Source organism: Lissotriton helveticus, chromosome 3_1 (genome assembly GCF_964261635.1).
Source record: "Lissotriton helveticus chromosome 3_1, aLisHel1.1, whole genome shotgun sequence".
NCBI classification, from domain to species: domain Eukaryota; kingdom Metazoa; phylum Chordata; class Amphibia; order Caudata; family Salamandridae; genus Lissotriton; species Lissotriton helveticus.
The window spans coordinates 1,950,557,122-1,950,575,159 of NC_136061.1; positions in this window are offsets into that span (position 1 = coordinate 1,950,557,122).

Sequence of the window (18,038 nt, forward strand, 5' to 3'; positions counted from 1 at the left end):
TACATGTGTTTTACAGATGGCATGGTGAGTGTACTTGTGTTGAAATCTTGTGTGATGTCAAGGAATCAAGAAATAAGACATCTTGGTGGATGTTAAGCAATAGCATAACCAAGGTCATGTGGAAGGAGTGGTGAGGCTAAATCGGAAGCAGAACAGAAAATTGTTCTGGACCAACAGCAGTCATCTGTATGAGGAAAGGAGTTGCAGACATACGAGGGTCTACTGTGATGCAGAAGGAAGAGGCGGGCACTATAGATACATAAGACAAACATAGTCCAAACTTCATTTGATTATCAGCAGTAGAGTACGGGCCTTTTTCAGTAGGAATTCTGTATCCAATTGTAGTAAACACATACACTTGTATTTTTGCATTTCAAGCACTGCTAACAAACTTAACCCTTTTTCCCACCCCTTTAAGCCACGTTGAAAGATCTGACTTCTCAAACTCTGGTGGTATCCGTCCTTGACAGCCCCAGTTCTCCCTTCCTTCCTTAGATTAGGATGAGACTCATGAGAGGTATGACTGTAAACTCTTTGGAGCAGGTGGGCAGTCTAGTGTATCCCCAGGCCTCTCTCTGGCCTGCCCTCGTATGCCTTGGACAGGGCATCAATATGTTTCTCTGTCAACCCCTGATTCCTCTCAAACATCTCCTACCCTCTCGCGCGCTGCTGCCCTCTCACTCTATTTCTCCTTTTTTTCCCTTCAACAAGTCCCACCTTCGAGGTTTCCTGCCCATTCTCTCTGCCTTCCCTCCTTCATTCTTCCCTCTTTGTCCCTCCTTTCTGCCTTTCCTGCCTCTTCCTCCAGCCTCAGCACTTTGAGGTGATCTTTCGGTGGCTTACGTGCTATATATATAAATATATGAGCAACAAAACATCTTAGGAAACCCAGAGCCAAAAACTAATATTCCTCTGTAATGTAATTCTAGGTATAATAAGTAACATGATTAATGGAACTGTTTGTAAGATTTCAACATTTCCTTTGTACACTTTATGAAACAGTATGCAAGTTATGCATGGCCTCACACCACGAACAAAAAAATACAAATAACTGCTAAGATTTTTGTTCTCATGCCACGTACACTTTTTTTTGGACAGCAAAACCCCCCTCATGTTGCTTTCATAACGCTGTCTCTGCATCTCCCTTAATTAGAACCTGATGGCCGCTCTCCTTTCTGTGTTTTGTTGTTGTGGGTGCAGTGCATGGCAGAATACCCCTGCTGGATTTGTAAATGGCGATCCCTGCTGGACTTCAAAGCCAACCCCAGGACTCTTTCACTATGGAAGGTGGATGCTTTTTATTATGTGATTAATATTGCGCGCGCTAAATGTTTGCGCACAAATATCAACATTCTGCAGAAAAGTGTATTTTTGCTAACCAGGCCTCAGGTTATAAGTTATTTGAACTGAGCTGGATACGTGGTCTGAACGCCTGCCAACTCTGCTTTTCATCCTTCCATGGCCTATAAAATGAGTATCACTAAGTGGGGAGCAGTAGGTTTCCAGAGGCAGCTCCGTTCGTCTTTTCGGTGCAAATATTCAAGGTTGTCTGTGTTTTGCTACAGATGGGCCTCTCTGCCCACAATCTGTGCTCCGGGTACGTGGGTGGCACGCACGGCACGAGAGCGGCGGAGTGCAGGTTTTGGCCGTGCAGATGCCGAGGCTGGTCTCTGAGGAGCAGCTACGCCTGGCTGTGGCCGGGGTAAGGGTTGTGCTCCCCCTTCGCTCTCTGTGTCAGGGGGGCTGGGAGTGTGCGTGCAGGGGTGCTGCAGCACACCCAAAATAACCTTGCAGGAATTCAGACGGAGAATGAGCAATAAAGATGCGTTTACATTTTATGTTTATTGAGTCCCGTTTGCTGCGAGTTCAACGGCAGAGGTCAAGTGTCAGCAAATGTCTTCTGACAAACTGATTCTTGTTCAACATGGAGAGCGGTGTTTACTTACTTCTTTCTCTGTTTGGAAAGTCAAGGAATTTTGTAATATGAACCAAATGACAATCCTGCTGGGGTACAGGAAGCATTAAATGTATAAGAAATATGTAAATATTTGTTAATGCATTTTACAAATATTTCAAAATAAATCAGCAGCCAGGAAGGTACGACGGAAGAAGCTCAATTTGTTTTGTAATTCTGACTTCTTTTGAAAATAAAGTATAAACATAACCAAAACTGTGATGCACAAATGACAAATCGGCGCAGCAATCCAAGTTCTACGTATTACCGTTTGTGTGCCATCTGGTAGTAAAACTAGTTGCCTCATACATAGTGGCCCTTTCAAGGGGGATTTCAAGGGCAAAGGTGCTCTCTGTAAATAGCATTGTGCTACTGCACCATGCTTCATTAATTACATTTGGGGCAATGCGCTGCAAAATCTACCGCTAGGCCATTTTCCGCAGACTGGGCATGGCTCATTTTGTGTGGGAGTTCTTCATGTAATACTTTGATTTTTCACCACCCCTATTACTTCAGTGACGTAACCTTAACCTCAGCACCACTACTCTGAAATGTCTCCCAGCGTCACTGCTCTATGTGTCTGGCTGCTGTCCCCACCGGCACACAGTTGTGGACTGTGGCACTCTCTCTCCATGACCCACACTATGCAGGCATCACATGTGCTGTATGTATAGTGCCCACATGTGTGGGCACGATGTAGTATACACACACTGTTGTTCTACCCCTCGGCTCTTTAAAGTTTGTATATAAAATGGGGTGCCCCAGCCAGTACAACCACTCCTTAGCGTCCTTCCACTTCCCTGCACTTTACGCTTATGCCTGCTGCATCCGAACATTTCATACCACCATGGTCCTGGCCAGTGCAATAAATGGAAATATGGAAGTGCAGGTTCTCACTATTTAGAGCACCTGATTGTACCTGAAAAGGGCCGATACTCTCCCATTAAATCTATTGCAGCAGAGCTGAGAAGAGCTGAGAAGTGCAGGAACTCTCCCTTTCAAATTAAAGAAGTGCAGGAACTCAGTACCAGACAGTACCTGCCAATTTAAAGCACTGGTCCCGGTTCTCTTGTGCCAAGGACCTGCCACTTTTAAGTTGTCGAAGTTCAGATATGTGCCAGACATCCCTTCATGCTTTTGGGGCGTACATTGCACGCTGTAAATTTGCAGCAGATTCAGGACCGCTATGGAAGAATTCTTTACTGACACCGTTTTTGGTGGTCCCATTCTCCAACACCAGTAATTCACACCAGGACCCACGCTTGGTCTATCTCCGGTTCAATTCCCATTATTGGAATCTCCCTGCGCCTCTGCTCTGCTTATAGGCTAATTATTCAGGCAATACTTTACTGTCCTGATGAAGATCCCATATATTTGTTAAGGAGGATCGAAACGTCGTTGACCAATAAGTACACCATACACACCTACCTATTAAGTATCTTTGAAGAGTCCTGGTGTCTAAAGCATTTTTTTGTTTGCCATATGTCGAATATAATACAGACTCTTAGTCTACATTTATCATTTGTCTCCTATTTTAGCCTTTCTTGGGGCCGGTGGTACTCTGCGGCTTCATCCTACGAGAAGTGCTGTTTCGCAGATTTACATGGGCAGCCCCAAAGGTAGTGGAACAGATTATTTACTGTGCTTCACAACAAGAGGTTCCTCTTCGAGCAAGAGGGGTTGTCTTTTCAGCTCCAGATCCTGGTTTTCATGGATGTGGATGTGAACAGTCTCCAAGCCCACCTAAGACTCTTTCACATGTGTGCTCTTGTGCTTTCTGTAAATAGCCCCTGGTGCACAAACTGTTGTAACCTTACTAACTAAACCCAGTGAAATCTGCCCAGTGTTATATTTATCCTCATCCCGAAATCATATACATGTATTGTACCTCACACACCGCATCTAAACTGTACATTTAATTCTGTAAACGTTTTTGACATAAATTGATTTGTTTAAAATTTTCAGGTTTTAAATCAATTATAGCATGGTGGAGTAATTATTTTTTCGGGGGAGGGGGTGCTTAGTGTTCTTGTGCTTCACCGATTACTGAACTGGTTAGCAAGTAGCACTAAGCAGCAGGAAGCTTCAGATTGCAAGTGAAGCCATGAACATTAATTCACATTTCAAGCAGGATCTGCACATATGAACATAAATTCATACTTCAGATAGCACGTGTGCTTATGAACAATTTATATTTCAGAAATCATGAACTAATATTTCAAACAGTATGTGCACAGATAAACATGATTATATTTTAGATACACATAACCTGTTTGGGGCTGTTTTCTGTTTTTCAAGTGCCTCTCCAGTCTGCTCTCCAGATATAGACTTTGTGCAGAGCAAAGGTCCTGACGGCAGGGTCGTCTCCGGCCTGGGGTACTAAGAACAGAGGCACACAGAGGTGTGAACTTCCTGCACGTGCCTGCCAACAGACACACACATAGTGATCAGAAAAGAGGCACACGTTTGGCTTCACCTAAAGGACTCTTCAAACTCTGAAAAATTGAGACTGCAGTACCAACCTTCACCTCCGTCATCTACCAAGTGGCAGTGTTACAGGAAGACTTAACAGCCCCTCTCAGTAAAAGGACCTAATCAAAATTCAATAGGAGCTGTTTCCTGTGTAGGTCTCCTCCCTCCTAGTTTAGGAGTGTGAACAGTACACTTCCACTGTGGGGGGGGAAGTACTCCACCTCCTTCCTGTGCACGTGGAGAGCCTCAGGGGCTTCCACATGGAACCCACAGGCTACTATTGCTGTGGGCCAGTTATACATGCAATGCATGTACCACACTGGACACATACATAAACACACAACATGCACGTGGAATGTCAGTGCTAGGTACCTTTTTATCTTTGATTAATCTGCTGTGCCATAGAAGCAACCAAGAATGTGATTAGATATATAAATCTGAAAGCACACTCGAGAGATATACTTGCCACTGCCAAATAACTAATTTTTAGTGAGTGAGTGAGTGAAACAGCCATTAATGCAGAATAGTGAGGGATGATGATTAATTGAGACGTTTCCTAAAGAAGGTGTCTGCACCACCTTCCCTTGTGCAGTGTACAGATCCTCTACCAAGCTTGGGATACCCCAGACTTTTAAAAGAGCTGCACATTGCTTGGCCCGCAGCAGGCTTGGGATGTGTACACTCGGACTTGCATGTTTAAGCATCAACCATGGACATGGGGCACTATCTATAAAGTTGTTTCTTTCAACAGCTTACATCCTCAGATTACCTGCTTTCTCGGAATGCCTTCTCCCACTACATTGCTAAAGCTCTATATGAAGAATTGACCTTAACTTACAATGTTTTGCTCGGACCTCTCCTTTCTTTCTTTAAAGTGAACCTCTCCGTACTTTCCATCCTCTGCATGGTGTCTGTTTCTCAGTATAGACTCCCCACAATCTCTTGCCTATCGGCCTTCATCTCTCTAACTGAAATTCTGAAAATTGTTCACATCTGGTTCATATATAACAACCTCTCCTTGTTCAAAACTCTATCTCTGCAAACCTAGCAATAACTAATCTCTGCCTGCCTATTTATCTCTATGCAAAAAGAGGGATCCCACTGTAGTAGAAATATTTAAATTGACATAGGGAAGAAAACTTAAAGCAAAACAATTTATACCAAAATTTCAAAGAGACGAAAGATTGATTTGCAACCAATGTTATTTAATCACATTGGTGAAAGTACTTATTTACACATATGACTTTACATGATACCATCTCATAATTATTCGCATAGGCGGTGCCCAGGAGGGAGGGGGAGAGTGCAAGGTAGTTAGTGATGGGTAGGTAATTGGGGAGGTAGTGATAGTTAATCACAAACAATTCTGGTATAGAAATGCTTATATACCAAATAGGCAACCTCTAAATATTAAAGACATGATGCCATTTAACACACATAAAGTCACAGTTAATAAATCACTGTTGAACGGTTGTTGGCAGATTTTCTAAAGTCGACGTTTCGACCCCTTGTCCGTAGGTGTTTGTACCCTTACTGTTGGGGTCTTCGTCAGGACTAGTGTGGTGTGAGAGGGCAGAGGGGCACCTAGAGAGAAAGGGCGGTGTTTAAAAACCAGACTTGAAGAGAAAGATTAAAAAGAAATCCCAGGAAACTGGGCGGAACTACTTATTTTTACCATGAGTGCAGCGATGGGGAGGGGCAACTCTCACAGTCCAGCTGTTGGGAGAAGAGGGGGCTCCAAGGCTCTCCAAAGTTTGCGGTAGGTAGAAAGGAGACGTCACCTAGATGATAAAGGTAACTATTAGCCAGGGCCAAAGGCACTCATTGTGTATGGAGCTTTTTGTCTGTAGTGTGGTGGCACATGCCTTGCATTGCCCGCATCGATGATGGCCTTTGACAGGTGGCAGGTTCCACATTGATTGTATCGTTGGATTCTGGTCTGTGGCTAGAAAATAATTCACTACATGGTCTTTGATACTTTTTGCTTTGCGGAAAGCATGCATCGGTGGCTCTGGTTGTTTAATGTCATCAGCCACCAATGTCCAGTGACGATTGACCACTTTTTTAATTTCATTGTTTTTGGTTGAAAAGGTAGTCACGCAGATTAATCTTTGTGTAGCCGGGTCTGGTCTATTTCGTGGAGTCAGAAGGTCCTCCCGCGGACTAAACAAGGCCCTTTTCTGCGCCCTTTTAATCATTCTTCTTGGGTAACGACGAGCCATTAGTCTAGCGCTTAAGATGTCGTATTCCTTCAGGTGATCAGTTTTTTTGGAACAATTTCTCTTAATTCGTAAGAACTGGCCAACCGGGAGATTATCCTGAAGTGCCCTTCGATGATGGCTACTGTATCTTAGCAACGAGTTTCTCTCCGTCGGTTTGCGGTATAGTGTAGTGTACAGTTTGTTATTATCATGACAGATCTTGATGTCCAAGAAGGCAATTTCAAGGGGATCTGACTGCTTTGTGAATTTAATTTCAGTGTCACACTTATTTAGCCAGTTATAGAAGACGTCAAGCTCAGTTTCAGTGCCTGTCCATATTAAAAGGATGTCATCTATATAACGTCTCCATAGATCTATCCTCTGATGGTATGGGTTATTGGAAAAGATGAAAGATTGCTCAAAATGATCCATATAAATGATAGCCAAGTCAGGGGCAAAGGCAGCACCCATGGCCACCCCCTTGGTCTGGAAGTAGTAGTGACCCTGGAATGTGAAAAAGTTATTTTTCATTGCTATGGTGAGCAAGTCAATGATAAATTTAGTCGGCACCTCCACCGGTGCTGGACGTCTGTCGAGGTAGGTGGTTATGATCTCCAAAGCAGGGTCCTGTGGGATACTGGTATAAAGGGAGACCACATTGCAGGTCACTAGCAACTGGTTTGCAGTGTTGTATGGACGATCATCAATTAGTGCTATAACTTGCATAGTATCCCTCAAGTATGCCACTGTGTTCTCTGCAATGGGCTTAAGGAAATAGTCGATGTACTTACTAAGGGGCTCGAGGAGGGAGCCACAGCTGGACACTATCGGAACTGCCGGGTGGATTGGTCATATCCTTGTGGATCTTCAGTAGCGTGTAGATTTAGGTACGCGGGGGTGCAGCTTTTTCAGATATTGAAACTCTAGTTCACTCAGGAACCCAAGATCAAGGGCCTCTGACGTGATAGATAAGATTTCCTTGGCCAGGTCTTTTAAATATGCCTATTTAGCTCATCAACCATTTGCCTGAAACTACACAGCCCCCACTAATGATCATACCAAGTGGTATTCATTGCAACCTATCACAAAGAAAGTGGAGTAAATGCATGGAATGCTTTTTTTGTGGAGAACTCATGACTAACCGTAATAACCAACAATAATCATTGGATTAACTACTAACCATGGGGGCCAGAGTAGCGTGCAACTTGAAGTAAGGTGCTTGAATGACTCAGCAGGGGTGGTAAGTGCTATAAAAATGCAATTCCAATACAATACTATTAGGTAGTGAAAGTGTGGCCAGGTGCACAAGTTGCAGTGAACAAAAAGAAGTAAAAAAACAGAGACTTGACAGGCTGTTAAAGGCCCTTCGAGATTGAGCTAAATGAGACTGTCCGTCTGTCAGGCAGTCCCAACCCAGTCAGCCCAGCCCACAGCAGCAGAGGGAATGTGGGAAAAGCCCTTTCAGCCCAGTAGGTATTGCACACCTGCCATGATGTATTAATGTTGCACACCAGAAACTGTATTGGATGGATCACCTCATTGAGTTGCCATATATTGTTGTATGTTGCTAAGTCCCCACTGTAACATGGCACACACATACAGACGTGCACTATGTCGGATGGTGGGAGTAAGTATGAATAAACATGAAAAAACATACCCATGCCACATATGCGGTACACACCAGGTGTGAGGGCACAAGTGGTTACACCATGAAAATACCTTCTCATGCCACATGAAATAGTTGGCAGGTATCAGAGAAGCAAGGGGTAGTTCTTATGGGACTACACCTTGAATAATCCTACCCATGCCACATATAACATGGGTGACCCAGAACAGAAATTGTGTCAAATGCACTCAGAGATACTAAAGCATTGGCCAGATCCTCCCACCAGTCACAAGTATAGGATTTAATGTTCAAGCGCTCTTGTCCCTGGGGCATTGCAAGCACTTTGAGTTATGACTTAGAACATGTTATCCTAGTTGCAGCATCTAGAAGAGACAAATTGACACCAAGATCTGATGCTACTTTGATCTGAATGTCTGCCATAGAGTTCACGCGTCCTTAAATCAACATTTCTACTATGCGCTAAACTATGACAATCAGGTCTTTTTTAGGTCTCGCGTACAGATAGTTTTTAGCTGTTTATTGTCCAAGATCTGTTGTAGATAATAGCAATACATACAGTGGGCTTTGTCTCAGGCCATTGATTTCTGCCTATTTGCTTTCAAGTGAATCTCCTTAGATTGCTTATTATTCAATGGCTTTCTGTAATGAAGAACCTTACACCAGGTAGAGGTCAAAGCTTTACTCAGTTTAAATTCATTCAACGACATCCATTACCCACAAATGACAGTTGGGCTGTGGGAGTGCACAGTAGAACCTTGACATACATTCTAAGGAATGGGTCAAGAACAATGGAAGAGGAGGGGAGGGTGGAAGGGTCCAAGGAAACAAAGAGGAAAGGCAGGGAAATGAGTAGAGAGATTACAACACTTTCCTTCCTTTTCTTTTGTTTGTCCCTTCTCAGTGCTTAGCTTTTGTGCCATCCTTTTGATCACATGGCTTGTATCCTTCCACTTCGCATATTCAGGTATCTATTTCTTTCCCTTTTCTTTCTGAACTCCAAGGGAGTGCAAATGCTTTCTTGCTCTCCTCTTCGAGGGTTGCTTCCCATGTCAAACAGCGCTCCCTTGAGTGCACTTTAAGTTGCTCTCTCTAATTTCCGAGCTCTTCTGTTGCTTGCTTCCACCACCCATTCCTGCCAGGCTTTTGTTTTGCTTTTTCATATGTTTTCTTCCCCACCTCAAGCTTCTCCGTTGCCTTCCCTCTCCCCACTCTCTACTTCTTTGCTAGACTGTCTCTTCCACCATTTCTTTTTAGAAAATGTTGCTGCCCCTATTGCCCCATATTGATTTCTCCCCCACCTGCTCCTCCGTTACTCCTCCACCCCTCCTGTTTCTGCTTTTTTAACATCTTTTTGAAGGGCCTGGCCGCTGTGCTTTGCTGAGTCCCCTTTGAGAACTCATTGTCCCGAAAGGACTTCATACTGCCAGTCAGCGTTACCAGCAAATCTCCATTTTTGGGCTCTTTCCAACCCAGTGAAGAAATCTGGCACTTGACCCAGACCACACGCACACTTCCTACTGCGGGCTGACTGGAGCCCCCTATGGGTATCCAGCATATTTCCAGTTCAGGCCATTCCTGGCCACCCCTTTCCTGAGCCATGTCACCAGGGACTCCCCTCCTTTAGCAAAAGCATTACCTTTCATAATCTATCTTTCAGGCTCTTTTTATCCCCTGAGCCCTGGTGATGATCACGCCATTTTATTACTTTATTAAGATCGAAACGTCATTGAAATTAAAAACACGGACCTTATATGATTGTTGAGAATGGGCTGTGCTATTCTTATGTTTGTTGATACACTAGTTGATCACAATTTATAAGTGTATCAACTATAAGAAAGCACCGAGCACATTGATGTTGCAACTATATTCACTGCCCGGTTATGTCTCTTGAAATTGTTTTTCATAAACTCATTTGAATAAAGTTTATTCGCCATTTGGTTCTTTGCATTTAAAGTATTGTTACTAGGGAAGAGTGTTTTGTTGTTATAGATGCAGAATGGTGATGCATGCATGCATACACTTCATCATGCTGGTTGCTGTAGCTTCAGAATACATATGCGCACTTGTGATCAGGCAAGAATGCATAAACGCAAACAATTACATGGTAAACATATTTTTTTTCTATTTTATCTATGCTGATAAGTATCCTCAAAATGGCATTGTTAAAGCCAACAGGTCTTACCTATGAGACCTATTCGCTTTGCCAATATTTTTAGCTATGCTGCACAGAATCGTGGCTGTTGTGCAACATGGCTAAATGCAAAATGACACAGGAATGGATTGGTAAATAAAACAAGCATTTGCAATGCAATAGGTCTCGCAGCATTCAAGTTTGAGTTATTGGCATTGTATATGACAATGTGTTGCATGAATTCTTTTCCAAACTCTGTATTGGCTGGTGGTGTTTGTGCCCGGTGAAAGCGTGCACTGACGGATGGTGGTGTTTGTGCCCGGTGAAAGCGTGCACGAACAACTTATGGCGTCTGTGCCTGGTGAAAGTGTGCACTGACGGCTGGTGGTGTTTGTGCCTGGTGAAAGGGTGCACTGGTGGCTGGTGGTGTTTGTGCCCGGTGAAAGCGTGCACTGACGGCTGTTGGTGTTTGTGCCTGGTGAAAGGGTGCACTGGCGGCTGTTGGTGTTTGTGCCCGGTGAAAGCGTGCACTGACGGCTGGTGGTGTTTGTGCCTGGTGAAAGCGTGCACTGATGACTTATGGTGTCTGTGCCTGTTCAAAGTGTGTACTGACGGCCGGTGGTGGGTATGCCTGATGAAACCATGTACTAATGGCTAGTGGTGTGTGTGTGCCTGTTGAAAGTGTGCACTGATGGCTGATGGTGTGTGTGCATGGTGGAAAAGCGTGCACTGACATGTTTAGAAGTAAAGTGCGCCATACTGCGATTGCTACAATAGTTAATTGTGGATGTGCTAACCATTGATGCGTGCACTGATGGCTGGTGGTGTGTGTGTGCTTGTAGAAAATGTGCACTGATGGCTAATGGTGTGTGTGCCTGGTGGAAGTGTGCACTGCCAGCTAGTGGCGTGTGTGCCCGGTGAAAGCGTGCATTGACGGCTGATGGGGTGTGCCTGGTGAAAGTGTGCACTGACGGTTGGTGGTGTGTGTGTGCGCCTGGTGAAAGCGTGCACCGACGTCTGGTTCTGTGTGCGTGTGGTGGAAGCGTGCATTGATCGCTGGTGTTGTTTAAATAGCAACATACTTGGGTCCAGCATATAGAGCACTCTTTTTAAACAGGCATTAAGAGTGAGACAGCACACAATGATCCAATGGTAATTACTAGTTGAAGGCAAATCGCATATAGAACATTAGGAACACTGCAATTCTTTACATTGATTCAGACGGTCCTTGCTGCATTCAGGACATTATCAAAAATCAGTCTGTTTCGTGAGAAGTAATACCTTACATCCTAAACAGCTGTTTTAACAGAATGTTCCCGACTTTAAAAAGAGAGATGACTAAAACATTGGCAGGGAGGCAGCATCCTGAATTTAGGTTGTATGAATGTTACTTTATTGTTTGACTGAAAGAAAAAAGCTCAACTATAATAAACTCCTAGCCAACGCTGCAACACCATTCTGCCAGCTAAGCAAGCCGAGTAAGAAGGGATGTGCGGACTTCACCCGAAGGTGTCAGAGCGAATTCACAATAGAAACAGAACTGATACATGAGAACATTACTAGTGAACAAAATACAAAGGCAAACGTTACATTACATGAGGCAAAAGTGACAATGATAACAAACCGTGCCTTACACAGTGTGTAAGGCACTTTTTGTTATCTTAGTCTAAGCCCGCCTGATTCTATGAAATGGCGGCGGGACGCGGGACAGGCCTTTATCCTTTTCTTTCACTTTCCGTTCCGCACTTCCGCCGCCGCGTATGCGCGTGCCGCGTGCGTGGGGGGCGTGGGCAGCAGGGCTGGCTGCTGCTGAGTGGTGGTGAGCAATGCCAGGCAGCCCCAGGGCACGCACAACATTATGCGGGCCAATAAGCAGTAAGCCCCTGTGCGTGGCATATGGGGCGCGGCAGGCGGCGCGCATAGCCAAAGAAGAAGACAAGAGAAGAACAACGAAAACTACGAACTTAACTGCCTTCCAAGTCCAAGACAAAGCAGCCAGGCGGCCAGGCCCGCCCACGCTGAGCTGCCCTGTCCGATTTCCGAATCCGAGTCCGAAGACCAAAGTAAGTCACTCAGAGTCTGTCACTCCGTCTCCGTCACCGACCGGCGGGGCAGGGCTGCTGCTGGCTGCCTGCCTCCAGGCCTGCTGCGTGCACTAATTAGTTGCTTTCCTGTCGCGCATTTGCCTGCTTCTTATTTATGTCCCAACTTGTCACTCGTGTTTGTCCCTCCTATAGAACATGCTTTCTCGCTTCTGTACTTCTTTGCTCCCGGGGCCGCACTCAGTGTTGCTCTCTGTTCTTGCCTGTGTGCCGCTTCCCTCCATATTGGGTTCGCCCTTGCACTCAACCAGCCCCCCAACCCCTGTTGCTTCCTCGCCTGCTCCATTTGCCCTCGGCTGCTGCTGAAGCAAGCAAGCAGGCAAGCCTATATTATAATAGTTACAGTGCGCAACGCACGCCAGGGACGGATGGTAACGGGCCCCGGCCTATAAACATTAATTATGGTGCCGTGGTGCGCACGCCCTACCGGCCTGGCCTGAGCCTTTTTAAAATTAATTAAATAGTTGGTAGTGGTACGCATTGGAGCCGGGCCGGGTCTTCATAATTAAAATGGTGCACGGGAGTGGCGGCGCGCAGAGTAGTGCTATTTTTATTTTGTATAGTGGTCATTTTCCTGCAGTTTTGCTCTTTTAGACTACTGTAAATAAAATGCGCTTTTATCAGCCAACGTAACGGTGTTCAATGCATTGGTCTTGTTAAGATGAATAGCTAAAATACTAGATTGTTATTCCATCATGTTTTTAAATGTTCAGCATCACATGCTTACTTTCGTGAGCTTTCTATGTACTTATGACATATGCATCATCGTTATAGTTGCTTCAGTCAAGGAAAAAATGCGTGTCTCTGCATCAGATGTTTGGTGATTAGCAGCTGTCCTAAGCAGGTGTTACAAAAGGAACCTTACATTATTAATCTAGTATGTTTGCACTCCGGAATTTTTCAAGCTAGCTCAGTTGGTTGATGCACCTGTTACAATGATGCAACTCTGAATCTGCACTCTGAAGCTCCACTCTGAAGCTCCACTCTGAAGCTCCACTCTGAAGCTCCACTCTGAAGCTCCACTCTGAAGCTCCACTCTGAAGCTCCACTCTGAAGCTCCACTCTGAAGCTCCACTCTGAAGCTCCACTCTGAATCTCCACTCTGAAGCTCCACTCTCCACTCTGAATCTCCACTCTGAATCTCCACTCTCCACTCTGAAGCTCCACTCTGAAGCTCCACTCTGAAGCTCCACTCCACTCTGAAGCTCCACTCCGAATCTGCACTCTGCACTCCGAAGCTCCACTCTGAAGCTCCACTCTGAAGCTCCACTCTGAAGCTCCACTCTGAAGCTCCACTCTGAAGCTCCACTCTGAATCTGCACTCTGCACTCTGAAGCTCCACTCTGCACTCTGAAGCTCCACTCTGAAGCTCCACTCTGAAGCTCCACTCTGAAGCTCCACTCTGAAGCTCCACTCTGCACTCTGAAGCTCCACTCTGCACTCTGAAGCTCCACTCTGCACTCTGAAGCTCCACTCTGAAGCTCCACTCTGAAGCTCCACTCTGAAGCTCCACTCTGAAGCTCCACTCTGAAGCTCCACTCTGAATCTGCACTCTGAATCTGCACTCTGAAGCTCCACTCTGCACTCTGAAGCTCCACTCTGAATCTGAACTCTGAAGCTCCACTCTGAATCTGCACTCTGCACTCTGAATTTGCACTCTGAATCTCCACTCTGCACTCTGAATCTCCACTCTGCACTCTGAAGCTCCACTCTGCACTCTGAAGCTCCACTCTGAATCTCCACTCTGCAGCTCCACTCTGAATCTCCACTCTGCACTCTGAAGCTCCACTCTGAATCTCCACTCTGCACTCTGAAGCTCCACTCTGCACTCTGAAGCTCCACTCTGCACTCTGAATCTCAACTCTGAAGCTCCACTCTCCACTCTGAATCTCCACTCTGAAGCTCCACTCTCCACTCTGAATCTCCACTCTGAAGCTCCACTCTCCACTCTGAATCTCCACTCTGAATCTCCACTCTCCACTCTGAAGCTCCACTCTGAAGCTCCACTCTGAAGCTCCACTCCACTCTGAAGCTCCACTCTGAAGCTCCACTCTGAAGCTCCACTCCACTCTGAAGCTCCACTCCGAATCTGCACTCTGAATCTGCACTCTGCACTCCGAAGCTCCACTCTGAAGCTCCACTCTGAAGCTCCACTCTGAAGCTCCACTCGGAAGCTCCACTCGGAAGCTCCACTCGGAAGCTCCACTCTGAAGCTCCACTCTGAAGCTCCACTCTGCACTCTGAAGCTCCACTCTGAAGCTCCACTCTGCACTCTGAAGCTCCACTCTGAAGCTCCACTCCACTCTGAAGCTCCACTCCGAAGCTCCACTCCGAAGCTCCACTCTGAAGCTCCACTCTGAAGCTCCACTCTGAAGCTCCACTCTGAAGCTCCACTCTGAAGCTCCACTCTGAAGCTCCACTCTGAAGCTCCACTCTGCACTCTGAAGCTCCGCTCTGAAGCTCCACTCTGAAGCTCCACTCTGAAGCTCCACTCTGAAGCTCCACTCTGAAGCTCCACTCTGAAGCTCCACTCTGAAGCTCCACTCTGCACTCTGAAGCTCCACTCTGAAGCTCCACTCTGCACTCTGAAGCTCCACTCTGAAGCTCCACTCTGCACTCTGAAGCTCCACTCTGAAGCTCCACTCTGCACTCTGAAGCTCCACTCTGAAGCTCAGCTCCACTCCGAAGCTCCACTCCGAATCTGCACTCTGAATCTGCACTCTGAATCTGCACTCTGAATCTGCACTCTGAATCTCCACTCTGAATCTCCACTCTGAAGCTCCACTCTGAAGCTCCACTCTGAAGCTCCACTCTGAAGCTCCACTCTGAAGCTCCACTCTGAAGCTCCACTCTGAAGCTCCACTCTGAAGCTCCACTCTGAAGCTCCACTCTCCACTCTGAATCTCCACTCTGAATCTCCACTCTCCACTCTGAAGCTCCACTCTGAAGCTCCACTCTGAAGCTCCACTCCACTCTGAAGCTCCACTCCGAATCTGCACTCTGCACTCCGAAGCTCCACTCTGAAGCTCCACTCTGAAGCTCCACTCTGAAGCTCCACTCTGAAGCTCCACTCTGAAGCTCCACTCTGAAGCTCCACTCTGAAGCTCCACTCTGAATCTGCACTCTGCACTCCGAAGCTCCACTCCGAAGCTCCACTCTGAAGCTCCACTCTGAAGCTCCACTCTGAAGCTCCACTCTGAAGCTCCACTCTGAAGCTCCACTCTGAAGCTCCACTCTGCACTCTGAAGCTCCACTCTGAAGCTCCACTCTGCACTCTGAAGCTCCACTCTGAAGCTCCACTCCGAAGCTCCACTCTGAAGCTCCACTCTGAAGCTCCACTCTGAAGCTCCACTCTGCACTCTGAAGCTCCACTCTGAAGCTCCACTCTGAAGCTCCACTCTGAAGCTCCACTCTGAAGCTCCACTCTGAAGCTCCACTCTGCACTCTGAAGCTCCACTCTGAAGCTCCACTCTGAAGCTCCACTCTGAAGCTCCACTCTGAAGCTCCACTCTGAAGCTCCACTCTGAAGCTCCACTCTGCACTCTGAAGCTCCACTCTGCACTCTGAAGCTCCACTCTGCACTCTGAAGCTCCACTCTGAAGCTCCACCCTGAAGCTCCACTCTGAAGCTCCACTCTGAAGCTCCACTCTGAAGCTCCACTCTGAAGCTCCACTCTGAAGCTCCACTCTGCACTCTGAAGCTCCACTCTGCACTCTGAAGCTCCACTCTGAAGCTCCACTCTGAAGCTCCACTCTGAAGCTCCACTCTGAAGCTCCACTCTGAAGCTCCACTCTGAAGCTCCACTCTGAAGCTCCACTCTGCACTCTGAAGCTCCACTCTGAAGCTCCACTCTGAAGCTCCACTCTGAAGCTCCACTCTGAAGCTCCACTCTGAAGCTCCACTCTGAAGCTCCACTCTGCACTCTGAAGCTCCACTCTGAAGCTCCACTCTGAAGCTCCACTCTGAAGCTCCACTCTGAAGCTCCACTCTGAAGCTCCACTCTGCACTCTGAAGCTCCACTCTGAAGCTCCACTCGGAAGCTCCACTCGGAAGCTCCACTCGGAAGCTCCACTCGGAAGCTCCACTCGGAAGGGGCAAAGATCGGAGCATCACGGAACTAAAACAAATATAAACAAGGGCTGTGAGTTACTCTGCGCATGCGCGGGGGCAAGCCTGTTCATTCCAAGCCAGCCTCAGCCAGCCTCGGGAAAAACGAAAGTAATAAAAAAGCGAAACTGACACTGCCACTGCAGACAATGCTGCGCGCTCCCGAGGTGAAATCCGGCACTGAAAACGCTCGTAACACTTTGGTGTCCACTCTCCTAAAAACGGATCACATTAGTTGTCGAGCTGACAGCATTCATGCTTCGCATGAATGCTAACGTCAGCTCGACCTAAAAAGAAAACGAGTGCCAAAGTGCTCTTTAAAAACTTAGCACAATTAAAAAAATATTAAAACAAATAAGCAGGTTGGGTGAGGGGGTGTGCATGGGTGTGAAGCAGGTGGAGTAGAGCAACATGAAGAAGGGAACAAGAGACAAGAGAGCAAAGGAAGACACACACCAGCTAGAGGGAGCAACACAGGTGGGGTGTGGAAAGCACATGGTCAATAGAGAGCAATGTGGAAAAGCACATGAGGGAGACACATGGAAAACACATGCACTGTCATGGAGTCCTGACAGAAAAAGTAGTTCCCTAAAGGTGAGCAGTTGAGCACAGAAACCAACCATTCAAGGAGATGGTAAAGAGTGTCTGCTCCATGGGAGGAACAAATGCAAAATGGGCTGGCTGAAACAAGAAAAGTCATCAACAAGAAAGCAAGCAAATAATAGTGACAATAAAACAAGCCAATGGTAAGCAATACGGGGCTTCAAGCCTCTGTAAGTTCTTGACAAGCCCGCAATATGTTGTTAGCAACCAGAAAGCTGTTTCTGTCTGGTAGGCTGGACCTAAAAAACATTTACAAAGCCAATAGGTATGCATTGGCACTCAAAGGATGAACCCGCTTGGTTTTCCAATGCTTGTTTTTATAGAAATCAAGACAGTAGGCAATGGAACAAACTCAACTTGCCTTAATGGATGCCAGGAAAATCTAGACAATACTCAAAGTCAACAGGGGCACTACCTGGCACCGGTTGTGGCTACTTTTAAAGCAAGATGAGTGGTTTAGCTTGAAAATCCGTTTTACGTTCCTGACTTCTTCTATCCTCATAAAACAGAGTGTCCTAGAAACATTGATTTAAGAATGGTCGCTTGAACATCGTAACTACTTCTTAGGTTCAGGTGGTTCTGACAATCGCTTTAGGGGAGTGCGACTGATGTAGCTGCACTGAGCGCTGACCTGAGGAGGGGGCGCTGACCTCAGGGGGTTGGGGGGGGCACTAGGTTTAGCAATAACTGATTTTAAAACACCTGTGGCAGAGTTCCTTGTGTGTTCAGTTTTCGGGCTGCATTAAAAATATCAAGATAACACTTCGATTAATGTTCCTGCTAGAGCTAGAGATTAGTGTTTTGTCTAATGGAAGCTTTCACTTGCCATAAAGTAGCACAA